General features: G+C 40.8%; 1 protein-coding gene and 1 long non-coding RNA gene across 2 annotated transcripts in view; both read right to left on the minus strand.

Moving 5' to 3' along the window:
• The window catches only part of Usp9x (ubiquitin specific peptidase 9 X-linked), a 130,130-nt gene extending 130,013 nt beyond the window's left edge, over window positions 1-117 (minus strand). The window contains exon 1 of the mRNA XM_040733714.1: window positions 11-117. The gene's annotated coding sequence lies outside the window, so the exon portion shown is untranslated. The remainder of the gene's footprint in view (window positions 1-10) is intronic.
• Window positions 118-3,605: 3,488 nt separating this feature from the next.
• On the minus strand, window positions 3,606-6,464 carry LOC110342835. The gene is made up of 3 exons (XR_002384996.2): window positions 6,283-6,464; window positions 4,819-4,996; window positions 3,606-3,878 (listed from the first exon to the last, which is right to left on the minus strand). It is a non-coding gene; the product is annotated as an uncharacterized LOC110342835 (long non-coding RNA).
• Between the last annotated feature and the right edge of the window lie 10,953 nt (window positions 6,465-17,417).

Raw genomic sequence — 17,417 nt, forward strand, 5'->3', positions numbered from 1 at the left:
TGATACTCACAAGAAGGCAGTTGCCCTGCCCAGTGACACCCTCAGCTCTTCCCCAGGGGCAGCCCGCATCAAACAAATGTCCCAGCTTTCTTTCTTCGAATTGGGACAATGATGAAGGGAATTCTAAACCGCCAAGCTCTAGCCGTGGTGACGACTGCAGCACCGCCTAATGTCCTCTCCAGTCTAATCCTATCTCACTCCCTTCCCCCACGCCTCGCGTTCCTCTCGTAAGCACTCCGGGATAAGCTTCCTGCACACAAATCTCTTGTCTCCAGAGTCTGTTTCCCGGGAAACCCCACCCACAACACTTGCAATATATTTATTCAAATGAAAATATGTTCAAAATATATTGCTACATAACAACAGGTTATAAGGCAATATGCATGATGTCATCCTGTTTTTGTCTTATACGGTCTTTCCTCTATTTGCACAGAAAAGACATCTGGGAAACATTTTAGGAGCTAATCTAAGAATGTCTTTTTGACTGTGTGACCTGGGATTTCGTTTCTGGTTTGGGTTTTTGTTTTCTTGAGACAGAGTCTCATGCAACTCAAGCCAACCTCAAACTCCCCACGCAGCTGCAAGTGACCTTGAACCCCTGTGTCCACCTCAAAGTGCTAGGATTACAACCCTGCTTCACTATGCCTGGAAGTTAGGGGATAATTTCTTAAGTAAGACTTAAAAAGTGGAAGCCATCCAGAGAGGTTTATACATTTAAGTTTCAAAATGATGTTAGCCACAGGATACTTTAAAATCAAAACCTTCAGCTGGATGTGGTGGTATGATCTCAGGAAGCAAGAGGCAGGGGGATTCAAGCCAGCTAGAGCCACACAGGGAGCCACTGTATCAGCAAACAAAAACAAACAAACAAACAAACAAACAAAGCAAAACCAAAGCCACCCTCTGAAAGCAATCTTTTGTCTTTTCAGTTGTGAAACCAGCCTTTAAGGGCCATTGTTTTGTATCTTCAACAGAACTGACAAAAGATTGAGTCTACAGTATTTAAAGAATGAATTAGCAAAAAAGAAAAAAAATCAAGAAGAAAAGGTACAGAATTTTTACAATGAAGAAGCAATTTACAAAAGAAGAAAGCCATATTGCTAATAAAATATTTTAAGACTCTCAACCTCACCAGAAAAATCCAAAACATTTTTCAAACATCAGATGAATAAAAAAATATTGATAACATCCAGAGTTATGGAATGAGGAGAATCAGGTAACCTTTTAAAGTTTTTGTAAAATAGATAATTTGACCCAGCTTGTTTGGAGAGTAATTTAAAATTTTATTATTATTGTTATTATTATTATTATTATTTCGTTTTCCTAGATGGGGTTTCTCTGTGTAGCCCTGGTCTGGAACTCACTTTGTAGACCAGGCTGGCTTCAAAGTCATAAGAGATTGGCCTGCCTCTGCCTCTGCCTCCCTAGTGCTGGGATTAAAGGCATGTGCTACCACTGGCCAGCATAAATTTTTGTTTATTTGGGGTGTGTGTGTAAAACATGTGCAATGTGTAAGTATGCCATGAATGTGTATAGAAGTCAGAAGACAACTTGTGGAAGTCAGTTCTTTCCTTTCTACCGTGTGGGCTCCAGGATCCAGCTTTACCCATTGAGCCATCTCCCTGGCTGAGAATAATTGTTAATGGCAAAAACATTTAAACAACTGAATTTCTTAACCTCTGAGCCATCTCTCCAACCCCTAAACAACTGAATTTTTATTGGAGAATGAAGGAACTGTAGCATGTCCTATGCGACAATATATATCACATCATATGCTCTCACAAATGGATTGGCAAAATTGACAAAAATGTCAAGAGAATAAAATAAGTTATTCAGCATGTGCATCATATAATCCCATTTATCCTTCCTTTCTTTCAGAGGCTCTGGGCATTGAACCTAGGGCCTCATCTAAGCAGGGAAGCAGTCTACTTCTTCCATTTATACTTTCAAGAAATGGCTACATACTTCAATATATACATACAGGCAACTCCAAGAGATAGCAATGGTTTCTGGAAGGAATGTTAAGGGGATCTTGGGGTGAGAGATGGTCATCCAAGGGATCTTCTGAGTTTGTTCCATCTCTCAGTTCAATCTCCCTGTTGTATTGCTACTCCACAAATATTCGTCTATTCTTTTTCAAAAGATTTTTTACTCGTTCTAGGTCCTTTACATTTCCATATAAACTTTAGAACTAGATTTTTAATATTTATCAAAACAACTGTTGATACCTGGATATGCATTACCTTGACTCTATAGAGATCAGTTTAGGGGGAATTGTCATATTAACATTGTTGGGGCTTTCAATTTGTGGGTATGAAGTTATTTAACTTCATTTTCCTTTGGTGTTTCTCGAAAGTGTTTCCCAGGGCTAGAGAGATGGCTCAGTAGTTAAGAGCACCAACTGCTCTGCCATAAGACCCAGGTTCAATTCCCAGCACCCACTTAGCTGCTAACCATTCTGTAACTCCAGTTCCTTGGGCTCTGGCACTGTCTTCTTCAGCCTCTACCAGCACAGTACAGACATGCATGCAGGCAAAACACACACACACACACACACACACACACACACACACACACACACACACACACACAAAATAAAAATAATAGTCTTTAAAAAAGAAGAAAAAAATGAAAAGAGCATTGATGGTGGTGATGGTGGTGGTGGCCCACATATTTAGTCCCAGTACTTGAGAGGTAGAGGTAGACAGATCTCTGTGATTTTGAGACCAACCTGGTCTATATAGCAAGTTTCAGGAAAACCAGGTCTATACAAAGGAGCCCTATCTCAAAAAACAAAACAAACAAACAAAAATGAAGACTTGGGGATGGAGAGATGGCTCAGTGGTTAAGAGCACTGGCTGCTCTTGAAAAGATCTTGGGCTTGTTTCCCAGCTCCAGTTTCAGGGACTCCATTGGCCATGTTTGGTCTCCTTTGGCACCAGGCACTCATGTAGTATATATACATATATGTAGGCAAACACTCATATACATGAAACAAAAATAAATGAATCTTTTAAAAATTTCTGAGCAATGAGATGTTGTCAACTTCAAGTGGTTGAATTTCTGTAACTTAGGATTTTAATGATATTATACATGAAATGTTATTTAAATATTTTACTTTTTAATTGTTTTCTGGTAATGTATCAAAGTAAAACTGAATTTCCTTCATGAAGGGAAGGAGAACATAAAAAAATGGACAAAATCATGCCAAAGCATTTTAAATTTGATGTGAATTATAAATACATCACAGGAACTCAACATCTTTCAAACACAAGAAACATAAAGAAAATTAGAATTTTATATGCGGGAAAATATGTTTCATAATGTCAGGCAAGATGAACACATTCTTCCACATCTGAAATTGCTGGAAGAATTCATCACCAGAGTATTTACAGTTCAAGAAATGTTCATATTTCCTTCAGGTAGAAGGAAATTTATACCAGATGGAAGTCTGATTCTATAGAAATGAATGAAGCCAGAAACGCTTAACAAAAATGTTAAATATAAGATCATTTATTTATTTTTACAATGCTGAGGATGGAACCTATGGCTTTGTGTATGCTAGGCAAGTATTTTACCACTGAGCCACACCTGAGCCCCATAAGAATTTTCAAAATATCTTTTATTTGTGTAACTATCTTAAGAAGATAGTTGGTTATCTAAACAAAAGTCACTGTGATGTATTTCAGGGTCCAAAACACATATAATGGGCTGGAGAAATAGCTTAGCAGTTAAGAGTCCTTGCTGCTGTTGCAGAGGACCTGAGTACAGTTCTCAGAACCACATCAGGTGACTCACAACCACATGCGACTTCAGTTCCAGGGGAGCCAACACTTTCTTCTGGACTCAGTGGGCACTTGCAACTCAGGCACACATACCTAAAATAAAAATAAATTAATCTTTACTGAAAGATAACTTCCTTTCTGTCTTTCTCCCGTGTGTGTGTGTGTGTGTGTGTGTGTGTGTGTGTGTGTGTGTGTGTGTGTGTGTGTGTGTGTGTTCATGTGCATGAGCTGCTGGACATTAATCCCAGGTTTCAGACATGCTAAGCAAGTGCTCTATTAGTGAGCTTTGTTCCAAGTCTCATCTGAAACTTTACATCCATTAAACAACAAAGCCCATTCTTCCCTCCCTACACACCCTAGTAGCCAGTATTCTGCTTTCTGTCTCTATGAGTTTGACAACACTAGTTACCTCCTTTGAGTGTGATCATAACATTTGTCATTTTGTCACTAGGTTATTTCACTTGGCATAATGCCCTCAAGGTTCATCCATGCTATAGCATGTGTCAAAAGTTTCTTAAAAAAAACACACACACACAAACATACACACAGAAAGAAATAGTGTTGTATTGTTATAGCACATTTTCTTTAGATATTTCTGGATTTATAAGCACTTAGATTTCGTCTACATTTGGGCTACTGTAACGCTTGTTATCATTGCTATCATTAGAGAAATGTAAAAAGCACAAGATACCACTCTGACTTATTATAATGGTAAAAATGCCAAGGACATTGAGGGGGTTGGGGGGTGTGGCAAAGAAAGATATAGAAGCAATGGAAACTCTCCTACATCGTTGGTACAAGTGTCAAATTAAATAATCATGTTATAAAGTATTTACCAGTTGCTAAAGTGCTTGCTATGTAAGCATGAGGAGCCAAGTTTGTTCCCAGGACCCATGTAAAAAACCTGCCCATAAGTGGTACATGCTTTGAATGCCAGCACTCAGGAGGCAGAGGCCTGGTCTACATACTGAGTTCCAGGACACCCAGTGCTACAGACTGAGACCTCATCAAAAGCCAAAGCAAAATAACAAACCTGGGCATGGTGCTAAATGCGTAGAATCCCATCGCTGTGGAGGCAGAGATGGGAGGAGCTCTACGGCTTGCTGGTTACCCCGTCTAGTTGAATCCGTGAGCTCCAGGTTCAGTGACACGTCATGTCTCAAAATGTAAGGTGGAGACCGATTGAGAAACACTCCATGTTAACCTCTGACCTATACACACAGAAAAAAAGAAAAGAAAGCCGGTAAACGTGCCTATTTCGTGATTCAGCCATTTTATTCTAACGAATTTAGCCACAAGCAAAGAAAGCATAAACTACACAAAATTCATGAACTACACATAAAGTTCACATTTTATGTGAATGTTTAGAGTCGATTTATTTAAAACAGCACCAAATTGGGAACAACTGGAATATCCATCCGCAAATACAAGGATAGCCAAATTGTCATACAGCCACACAAGGGAGAAAAACTATCAATAGATGTAATGATACGGATGACTTGCCAGTCAATAATTACTAGTACAGTTATACAAAACTCTAAATAATACATAATTATTTTTGTGCAAGGAGGCAGACCAGTGAGATGGGTGTGTATGACAAACCGGTAATCCCAGCACCCAGGAGGCAGAAGCCTGACAACAGTGAGTTGGAGGCCAGCCTGGGCTACATAGCAGCGCCCTGGTTACTTGAGGTGAAGATTAGGTAGGGAAGACTGAAGAGGAATTTCCTAGAAGCACTAGGAAATTTTTGAGGATGATAAGAGTTGTTCAGTGTTGATTGTGGTGATCCTGTAGTGGCATGCGTGTGTTGTATGTAATCATACATTTTATTTTTTCAGTAATAATGTCTTTTAAATATGTATACATCCTTATCCTTAGTTAAAACACACAAACTCCCAGAGCCGTCTTTTTTGTCCTTTCTCTGAAGCCACGGTTCTTTTCCTCTTACATAATCTTGAAAGCAGTTAAACAGAAAATTGTTGGCAGGGATGTATGTTTTCAAGTTTTAAAACACAAAACAAAAATAAGTAACTGATTTTCTAAGATGCCTTCCTATTCACTTACTGCTTTCCGTACAGTAGAAAAGGCCTACCAAACCTGTACACATCCTTTCTGTTCTGTGTTATGATGACGTATGAAAAAAGCAGTGTTAGGGCCCCGTGCTTCTGGGAAAATGGAGTGAATGTACTTTCCCCAGTACCAAGAACACCTAAAATGCCTAGTTTTAGATATAAAATAAGGTGGAGAAGAGCAGAGCTATTGAGAGGGCTACTGGACCTGGCTGTGGGCTTCCAGACTGGCTAGCACCCCAGAAAAGGCAGGCAAAGCCAGAAAAATTAAAAACTGTACAAAGCCAAAGAAATAAAAACCGTAAAAAACAACAACAAAAACCCAAGTTTGCTCTGTCTATCTGGACAGAAAACTCTGCACGATGATTGCTCTATTTCAACCAAACCCTACAAGGAGAGAAAAAACCCCAAAGCCTGTGTGGACCCACCCCTAAGCAGGAAAGGCCGGAACACCCCTAGCCTCGGGGAGGTCGGGGAGGCAGGATTCACAAGGCTGAGGCCCGCGGGGACGCTAAGGCGCCTCCCATTCCCGGGTTCCACTGAAACAGCCCGGACTTTCCCCTCCGCCGAGAACTAGCGAGACGGCCCGCCCCCTTCGCTGACGTCACCCAGCCCAGAGCCTGAACTTTCACCCCGCTCGCAGCGCTGACGCGTTCCCGGCTCGCACCACATAACTGGAGGCGATGCCGAGGCGCCGCAGAGCACCACGACTGGCGGTTGGCGGCCAAGGCCTAGTGTGGAGCCAGCGTCCCGTCCCGCCCCGCCCCGCCCCGCCCCGCAGTCACACGCAGTCCAGGAGCGCAGGCGCAGGTGCAGGCGCGCGCGTGCGCACACGTCAGCAAACGCTGATTGCAGACTCTGGAACTTAACCCTCCCCTGCCCTTAGTCCGGTAGTTTGAGCCGCATCTGGGGAGATCTGCTAAAACATAATATTTGACTAATATAATTAATTACTCTAATAAAAAATTACTCTCCATACTAAGGGTCGCGGAGTTCTCGTCTTGAGTAGGAAACGACAAATCATTAAGATGACAGAATTGTTAGAATTCACTGACCAGAATTTAAAAACAGCTGTCATTTTAAAAAAATGCATTGGCAAACAATAAGCATGCTTGTTTGAAACAAATGGGGAGGAAAGTCTCAAGGAAGCTCAAATGCAATTTTTTGAACTGAAAATTATAATAGCAGTCAGGTAAAAATAACTAGACTCAATAGCCGAATGTAAAGTGCTGGGAGAGAATTGGAGGTTAGAATATAAGTTACTCTAAGCAAGGAGAGAAAATAGACTGGGAAAAAGAACAGACCTTCAGGGACATGGGATATAATGTTTTTAAAATCTAAGTTTTTCATCATGAGAGTTTCAGGAGAGAAAGAAGATGGAACCAAAATAGTAGTAAAAGAATTAATCCCTGAAATTTTCTGAAATTTGGCAAAAAGGCATAAACCTACAGATTCAAGAACCTGAGGGAGCTGAGCAGTGATGATGCATGTCTTTACTCCCTTGGGAGGCAGAGGCAAGTGGATCTCTGAGTTTGAGGCCAGCCTGGTCTACAAAGTAAGTTCCAGGACAGCCAGAGCTGTTGCACAGAGAAACCTTGTCTTGAAAAACAAACAAAAGAGAACCTCAGAGAATTTTTTTTTCTGAGGCAGGGTTTGTCTGTGTAGCCTTGACTGGAACTTGCTCTGTAGATCAGGCTGGACTCAAACTCACAGAGGTCGGATAGCCTCTGTGTGGACCACTACCTGGCACACCAGAGAAAAATTAAAAGGATAAACAACAAAAATCCGTGGTTTAACAGAGCCAAACTTCTAAAACTTAGGATAAAATAGTCTTAGCACCCAGAGGAAAACATGGTATCTATAGAGGAAAAATATCAGAACGCAAAGACTGTACAAGACTGCCATGTTCTTCAAGTGCTGAAAAGAAATTTAGTCAGACACGGTTGGTGTCGTATGCAATCCCACAGTTGACAGTCTAAGGCAGGAGGCTCTCAAAGTAAGAAACGAATGTGGGTTACATAGACCCTGCATAAAAACAAGAACAAAAACAGTGTTTTATGTAGAATTTTATAGTTTGCAAACATATTCTTCAGGAATGAAGGGGAAATCAAGATATATTCTCTTATGACAAAACCAAAATAATGAATAGAATTTGCTGCTGACATATAGATCCTAATGAATGTCTGGAGAAACCTTTTTTGACAAAAAAAGGTAGGGCTCAGTGGTAGAACTTGCCTCACATGCACAAGACCCTGGGTTTGATTCCCAACATAGAAAATACTAACCATGATAATCTTTCTGCTGTTGTTGTTTGATTGATTTTTGAGACAGAGTTTCTCTGTGTAACAGCTCTGGCTGTCTTGGAAGTCACTCTGTAGACCAGGGCTGATCTTGAACTCACAGAGATCTACCTGTCCCTGCCTCCCAAGTGCTGGGATCAAAGGTGTGTGCCACCACCACCCGGCTCATGATAATCTTAATATAAATGACAACAGAAGTCTTAGTCTATCAGGAAGGAAGAATGACAGAGTAAAAGGGAATAAATACAATAGACATTTTTTTCTCTTCTTGGCCTTTCAAAATAATGTTTGACAGTTAAAGTAATAATTATAGCACTGGTTTTTGTAGTTCTTACTTGTAGAGGAAATCTTTAACTTAATTGTAAGTGGAGGAAGGTTGAGTTCTAAAAAGAATTTAGATTTCTATACTTCAAACTGTTAAAATGGGCATTTCTGAAGATTAACTTGTATATATATATATATATATATATATATATAACGTAATACTTAGACATTAAAAGTACCATACAACTATACCTAGGGCACATTGACATGAACTTGTAGTCCCAGCCACTCATGAAACTGCATCAGGAGAATGACATGAACCTGGGAGTGTAGGAGACTCACCCATTTCTTGAGAGAAAGAGATAGAGCAAGAAGGAGAATAAGGTCAAGAGAAACATGCCAGGCATTATGGAATACATCTGTAATCTCACCACTCAGGAAGTAGAGCCAGGAGGATAAGACACTCAAGGTCACCCTGGGACACATCATGAATTCAAGGCCAACCTGAGATACACGAAACACTATCTGAAACAAAGGAACAAACAAAATACATGCAAAGAACACTATAGCTAAATCAACATGGAATTGCAGATTTTCTTCAAGGAACACATGAGTAAGGCAGGTGAATGGCCAATGAGAGGGTGATGGAGGCGAGGGAGGGGGTCAAGGGTAATCCTTTTGTCCGCTAGAGCACGGTCTGTCTTGTCTTTGGTATACATCAGAAATGTGGAAAGAAAGAAGAAGCTCTCAGCCTCTTCAACAGAGCCGTGTATTGGCCAATTGGTTTCCAGCAGGGCTATTTACACTAGTACTCAAGGAAGGGCTCTTCTCCAATCCTGCATCACACCAGCAGGGGCTGCTTGCCAAGGCGTGGGCTCATCTAACTTCAGCACCGTAAGGGATCCCTGCCGGGGCAGCATGGCACTCCTGTTTTCTGATTACAAAAGCCCAAAGTACCACTGTGTGTGTGTGTGACCTACAGTGCTGGTAAAATGGAATGAAAATGGCTTTGAAAAGAGCCTGATACAACTTTGGCAAGGGCTAGAGGCAAACTCAATACATTTGGAGCTCTGCCCTGTTCCAAATCAGGCAATCTTGGCAAACTCTCGATTCTAGATATAAAGACCCATTTTAGTAGGCATCTTCTCTCTTTGAGTCACTCAGAAGAAAATGTGAACTCAACCCTGAAGGAAATCAACTGCCTGTTCATACTATTGAGGATGGGGTATCTGATACTTCCTGATAAGAGATGAACCCCAAATCTAGTAGTAGATTATCTTCTGTGACCTATTGGTCCTATGTTTCTGGCTTCTCCAATCCTTGATCTCCCGGAAGAATAGCTCTAAAGGATTTTCATAAAGTTATTTATCATTTTATACTTTTGAAAAAGGGAAAAATAAGATGGCACCTGTGACTGAGCCTGAAAACCTGAGTTGGATCCCCAAAACCCACGTACTGGAAGGAAAGAACTGACTCTCGCGAGTTGTCCTCTAACTTTTATACACATTGATGCCAAAAGAAACAAATCTAAAACAGTCTTTAAAAAACAAGAAAAAGAAAAGGTGGCCACACAGACTATTAGTACACGACAAGCCACTCATTATTCCAAATGCGATTTTTATCAGGTGGACATAAAAGCACCTCAGTACCTCCAATAGTAGTGCTGTTATCTTCAAATAGTAAGATCTCTTCCAGTAAAAGAAAACAGAATCCAACTGGGTGTGGTGGCTCCCACATGTAAACCTAGCGCTCAGTAGGCAGAGGAAGGAGGATTACTATAAATTAGAGACCAGCCTGATCTATATAGCAAGTTTCAGACCAGCGATGATTATATAAAGAGGGAGAGACTGTCTCAAAACAAAAGTAAACCAATTCAAAAGAATAATATAGCTAATCTCTCTCTGTAGACACAATATAGAAATGACCAAATAGAGCAGATTCATGGAAAATTGATATTTTCGCAATATAAAGTTTTCCAGTCGTCCATCTTTCCTAACATTTGTTTTGGGGATATTAACATTTTATAACTCTTCCTGTAGAGGTTTTACACCCTTATAGTCGATTTCATTTTAAGGATTTAATGTTTTTTTTGTTTCTCTCGGAATTTCATTTCTCGATTATTTTTGATAAAGTATAAAACACGCTGGGCAGTGGTGGCACACACCTTTAACCCCAGCACTTGGGAGGCAGAGACAGACAGATCTTTGTGAGTTCAAGACCAGCCTGGTCTACCAAGCAAGTTCCAGGACAGCCTCCAAAGCCACAGAGAAACCCTGTCTTGAAAAACAAAAACAAACAAACAAACAAACAAAAAACCACAAGTGATTTTGAATATTGACATTATCCCCTGGCCCTTGCCAATCTTTTGCATCTGAGAGTTTCCACACAGGCCATCATTACTTCCTTGCTAGGCAGAGTATTGTAACTAATACGGTCTTGCCCTGTCTGCTGGCTCGGAACTACATTCCAATTCTCATGAGCTTGTCTGATTTTGTTTTCAAAGCTTCTGGTGTTTTTTTCCACAACGCATGATCCTTGCGGTGTCATCTGAAGGAAGCCCATCTCTCATCTGGAGCTTTCGAAGAATGTTTTTTCTAATTGTGAATGGATATATCCGATGCTTTTAATGAATCTTATAAAAGTCATCATTTAAGGCCTTTATTCTGTTAATGTGGTGAATAGCCTTTATTTTCAAATTGTTCAGCAGTCCCGAATTTCTGAAATAAACATATCCTTTCATATAAAAATAAAAGGCAGTCTTTGCCAGCTCTTTCCAGACTGTGTCGTGATGACTCATGGTGGCAGCCCTCTAGAGCTTTGCATACTTTTGATATTATGTGCTGGAATTTTGTGGAAAATGCCTTCTCTAAGAGCTAGTAACCTGAATCACAAAAATCTTTACCAGGTTATTTGCTGCATAGTGCAGGTATGTCTGTCTGTCTGTTTAAAATCAGGTCCACAATTATCCAGCCTTTTCTTTCTTTCCTTCTTTCTTTCTTTTTCTTTTCCTTCCTCCCTTCCTCCCTTCCTCCCTTCCTCCCTTCCTTCCTTCCTTCCTTCCTTCCTTCCTTCCTTCCTTCCTTCCTTCCTTCCTTCCTTCTTTCCTTCTTTGGTGTTTTGAGACAGGGTTTCTCTGTGTAACAGTCGTGAGTGTCCTGGAATTTGCTCTACAGTGTCCTGTAGACCAGGCTGGCCTCAAATTCACAGAGATCTGCGTGCCTCTGCCTCCCAAGTGCTGGGATTAAAGGTGTGCGCCACAACCATGCAGCTATCCAGCCTTTTCTTATGATTATAGTTATAATTTGTTTTTCTCATGCATTGGTACACACACATAACAAAGCACATACACAAACACAATATAGTCTCTATAAAATCTATATAACCTCCTTTATTCCTGATATTTATTGCTTTTATCTTCTTTGATTTTCTCCTTGATCAGTATACCTAGAGGTTTATTCTTTTTATCGACAGTTTCAAAGAACCAGCTTTAGGTTCTTTGTCCATTTTCTACTTTTTTATTATTGTGTGTATATGATGTATGGTGTGTGAGAGGAGGCTAGAGGATAACCTTGCAGAGTTAGTCCTCTCCTTCCACCTTCACATGGGTCTCAGGGATTGAACTCAGGCCATCAGACTTGGCCAAAAGCACCTTTCCCTACTGAGCCGTCTTGTCAGCCCCGTTTTCTATTTCATTGCTTTCAGCTGCCATCTTTACTTTTTCTTGACTTCCAAACTCCAGATTTAATATGTTCTTTTTGTTTGTTTTTGTTTTTCAATACTGGGTTTCTTCGTATTGCTTTGTTGCCTGTCCTGGAACTCGCTCTGTAGACCAGGCTGGCTTCAAACTCACAGAGATCCACTTACTCTGCCTCCGGGGTGCTGGGATTAAAGGTTTGAGCCACCAACGCCCAGCTGATTTAATATGTTCTTATTCTAGCTTTTTACTTTATTTATATATATTTGAGATAATAATATAATTACATCATTTTGCCTTCCCTTTTCTCCCTCCAATCACTCCCATGTACTCTCCCACCCCTGCTCTTTCATGTTGTTATGTGTGTGTGTGTGTGTGTGTGTGTGTATTCCTAAGTACGTAAATATAAGCTTCCCAGCCTATATGTTACTTGTATGTATGTTTTCAAGGCTGCCCATTTGGTACAGGGTAACCAATTGCTGTGCTCTTTCCTGGGGAAGACTGTTTCTCCCTCTCTCACCGTTTCCTAGTTGCCTGTAGTTCTTTGTATAGTGTTGAGGCCTCATGGACTTTCCCTGCTTGCTTTAGTTCCAGCCCCACAATTGGATATGTGTGTGTCTATGTGTGGTATGTATGAATACTGGTGTGCGTACCAGATGGGCATGTGTAGAGGCCAGAGGTTGATATGAGAATGCCCTCATCAATCACTTCTCCACCTTGTTCATTCAATTCAGTTGATTGATTGAAAGACAGTCTCTCCCTATGTAGCGTTGGCTGGCCTAGAACTCACTATGTAAATCAGGCTGACCCAAAAGTCTTCCTGCCTCACCTGAAACTAAAGGCCTATACATTCTTCTTTTTTGAGGCAGGGTCTCTCTGAACCAGGATCTCACTGTTTGGGCTAAACTGGATGGATGTCCAGTGAGCCCTCTGGCTTGGTCTGTCTCCACCACTCTCCCTCAGGTTGCAAACTGGTTAGATCCAGCTTTGACTGTTTTCACTTGGGTCCTGAGGATCTGAACTTAGGCCTTTATGTTTCCACAGCAAGTACCTTACCCTCAGAAGCCTTCTCCCCAGCCCAACACTCTTGTGCTCTTGAAGTCTATGTTTTCTGAGGAGAGAATTCTAAGACACATTTCGCTCTCTTTCAGCTCACTAAAGAGCTTCTTTTAATGCCTTTTACAGTTAGGGAAGTCTACAGTGACTTAGTTTGGTTACCTGTCCGTAAAGTACCTTTCTCCCCATGTGCCTTTTCAGATTTTCTTTATCAGAGGTTTTCAGCAACTGGGCCTGGATGTGTCTAGATGTAATTTTCTTTGTGTTTTATGTTGTTATTCATTGTGCAATTCAGATGGGTGACTTTATGGGATTTTTTCAATCAAATTTGGAAAGTTCGTGTAACGTACTTCATATCAGTAAATTGTCATGTGCTGATTGAGAAGCTGGCTCTAGAAGCAGCCCCCATGCCCCAGTTCAGATCCAAGCCTGTTTATCTCAGTGTCCTCCATAGCTGATTGTCTGAGCACAGGCTGTCCTCCCTAACTCTGTGACAGGGAGGTAAGAAAATAGCAAAACAGCCCCAAAGTAAAAAACAGCGTGCCCTTGAGAACAGCTAGAAGGTAAAACATTTCCTACACGAGTTCCTGTTCTTTATGGTATAAAATTGCCTGCAGTGGGCAAGAGAGGCCAGAAGCTCAGCGGTGGGAAGCCCAATTGGGAACTCCGACCCACTGTCTCAACTTCCCCAGTTGATTTATGCTGTATGTCGTGAGTGCCCGATTGGATGTTGCTTTTAGTTCTCACTTGGAAGCCTCACCCAAGGCAGACACTCTCCTCTGCCCAGGAATCTCTCCATCTGGAACTCTAGCTAACTAGGTTGACAATATTCTGTATCAATCAATGCATCTGTCTATCACTGGGTTTTTATTCTTTTTACTTTGGCTTACTATATACTTAATAAATTCATTCAAAAGTAGCACCAGGCAGTGGTGGTGTACACTTTTAATCCAAGTACTTGGGGGACAGAGGCAGGCAGATCTCTCTGAATTTGTGGTCAGCCTGGTCTATAGAACTAACTCCAGGACAGCTAGGGCTACACAGAGAAACTCTGTCTTGAAAAACAAATGAAAAAACTAGAAGTAGACGCCATAGACAATTTTCTGGACATTACAGAGCACTTTGGGTCCTTTCTTACTACCTCTCTGTCTGCCTGCCTGCCTTTCCTTCTTTGATTTTTCAAGACAGAGGTTCTCTGTTGAACAGCCCCAACTGTCCTGGAACTCGCTTTGTAAACCAGTAGATCAGGCTGGTCTCAAACTCACAGAGGTCCACTTGTCTCTGCCTCCCAAGTGCTGGGCTTAAGGGCACGTGCCACCACTGCCCAGCTTTCTTTAAATAATTTTGTGTGCCCACCTTTTCTCCTCTCTTGGGATTCTAATTGCACATACACAAAACTTGATACCATCACTGAGGATCGGCATATTGCTTTGTAGCCTTTTTCCTCATTGTGCTTTATTTTAGATACTTTCTGTTGAAGATTTCTGGTGTTGTGTGCTGGGGAGGTGGCTCCATCGATAGCATGCTTGCCATGCAAGTATGAGAACCAGAGATTGATCCCCAGCATCCATGAAAAAGCTAGACATGGTGGCTTGTGTCTATAACCCAGTACTGGGAAGGTAGAGACCATCTCTGGAGTTTGTTGGCTAGCCATTGTAGCCAAATTGATGAACTCCAGGTGTAATGAGAGCCCTTATCTCAAGAGCAGAAATGGTTGCTATTGCAAAAACAACCAAATGAGATTAATAGCAGATTAGAAACCAGGCATTTGCTCTTAATCTCATCCAGAGACACTGAAAATTCAGATATTAGAGTTTTCCTACTTAGAATTTCCATTTGGTTATTTTTGCATAGCAATTATTCTTTTTTGAATGTGTTCATATCCTTTTTCTATACTTCTTTTTTACTTCATTGAGTATATTTATTTATTTATGTTTTGGTTTTTTGAGACAGGGTTTCTCTGTAGCTTTGGAGGCTGTCCTGGAACTCACTTTGTAGACCAGGCTGGCCTCGAACTCACAGAGATCCGCCTGCCTCTGCCTCCCGAGTGCTGGGATTAAAGGCGTGCGCCACCAACGCCCGACTCATTGAGTATATTTATAATGGCTGTACTTTGCTTGATCAGTTGTGCCCTGTGGATGTGAAGACCAAGGGAAATTTCTGGAACTCCTAGAATCTTCCTTTTATCTTATTATATAAACCCACAGATTTTCTTTCATAGGTCATTGACCTGAATTACAGTGAGGGTGACATTCTGTCAATGTTCTATACTATCTATTTAATGACATATCCAGTAATAAAAATTTATTATTTCTTTTGGAATGCCATTTTGGTCTCATGTTCTAAGTACTAGTTGACAAAGTTCCATAGTACAATAAAAACAAAACACAAACACATAACGTATCAATTTGGTCACATTATGGGTAAAACTAGAATTATTCATAATATCCATTTCACCAAAGATCCCACTTGCTATACATGTAATAGCTGCCCAGGTTGTTGTCATAGAACAGAGCCGTGTGTGGAGAGAGCTTACTTACAACTCATTAGTGTGGTTTCCAGAGCCTTTTTAAACTTGCCTGTTAGTCTAAATGACTCCGAAGCCTTTGTTGATGGAGTAAAGATAAAGCATCGTGGCAGAGGCAAATTAATGATTGGCCAATCCTTGGCTGTAAGTATGAGGAAGTCATCCGGAATTGCACTTTATAAAACATATACTAATAGATAAAGGATTTAGTTAAAACATAAAAGATGACTATTTTACCATCTTGTGTGCCTGAATGACTCCTTTACCTGTTGGTAAAATTTAATGATACTTTAGAAACGTTTGCTTTACCTGTATGATAATTTCTCAAGGATGAAATTATATTTCCTATTCTTAATCATGTAATTGTTGGAGCAAGTTGCTGGCAAGATGCATAGCTGTATGAGGAAGACTGTTGCTCCCTTATCTGCATTTCTCACTTCCAGTTTTGCAAATGCATAAAGACTTCACTGTGAAAACTGCTGCAAGGTACCATGGAACATTTTAAGATTCATTGCCAATGAAATGAGGATTTTGCATTAAGCTATTAAAAATTCAGCTGTAAAGTTTAAAATTATTTGACATTTTTCTGTGTGGAATAGAAGCTTTTCCGTAGTGCGTTGTTCGAATTTTTGACAATTACCATCTTTGACTATCACTCAGATGATAAATAAATGTATTATACAGAGAGGTTGAAAATAATTGTAACTATTTAAGGAATCATTTAATGGATCATAACATTAGACCTTCCAGAAGACTCCCAGGCTCCTGGGAAAAAAATAGATGTTACTAAAAATATTTAATCATGTTCACTCACAATTATTCTAAAATAATCATAGATTTCAAGTTTATAATTTGATTGTCTGCTTTTATGAAAAATAGTATAATGGTGTCGTGATGGGTCTAGACTCAAAGTTCTGGGTTCAAAACTATGTTCCCAACACTCACTAACTATGTGACTTTGGGCAAGCTGCAGAATCACCTTAACCTCTGTGACTGGATGTATCACTGGGGCCTAGAAATTTTTCAAAAGTGCACATTCTTGGTTTCAACTACCAAAGTTAGAACTTCTGGGGTCAGGTCACACATGCTGGACTTTCAGAAGCCCTGTCTCCTGATCAACACTCAAGTTTGATTGTGTGTGGTGTGTGGGTGTATGAACATGTGTCTTCCTCTGTTGCTCCCCACCTTGTTTTGAAGCAAACTTGAGAACTACTGTTTCTCTCTCTCTCTCTCTCTCTCTCTCTCTCTCTCTCTCTCTCTCTCTCTCTCTCTCTCTCTCTCTCTCTCTCTCTCTCTCTCTCTCTCCCTCTCTCCCTCTCTCCCTCCCTCCCTCTCCCTCTCTCCCTCCCTCTCTCTCTCTCTCCTTTCTTTCTTTCTTTTTTTTTGAGACAGGGTTTCTCTGTGTAACCCTGGCTATCCTAGAACTCTGTAGACCAGGCTGGCCTCCAACTCAGAGATCCACCCACCTCTGCCTCCCTAGTGCTGGGATTAAAGGCGTGTGCCAACATGCCTGGAGAGGAACTTTTTCTTAATTAAATCACTTTGAGTGTGAAGACCCACTTTTGATCCAGACCTTTTGAGGTGGGAAGATCCACCTGTAATCTGGGCCATGCTTTCTGCTGGCAGCATAGCTATCTATATAAAGGACATGGAAGAGGGAAGCTTGCTGTCTTTGCCTGCTTGCCCTTACTCTCGCTGGCAAGTCCATTCCTTCACTGGCAT

This window comes from Mesocricetus auratus, unplaced genomic scaffold (genome assembly GCF_017639785.1).
Source record: "Mesocricetus auratus isolate SY011 unplaced genomic scaffold, BCM_Maur_2.0 Super-Scaffold_100033, whole genome shotgun sequence".
In the NCBI taxonomy this organism is placed as follows: Eukaryota; Metazoa; Chordata; class Mammalia; order Rodentia; family Cricetidae; genus Mesocricetus; species Mesocricetus auratus.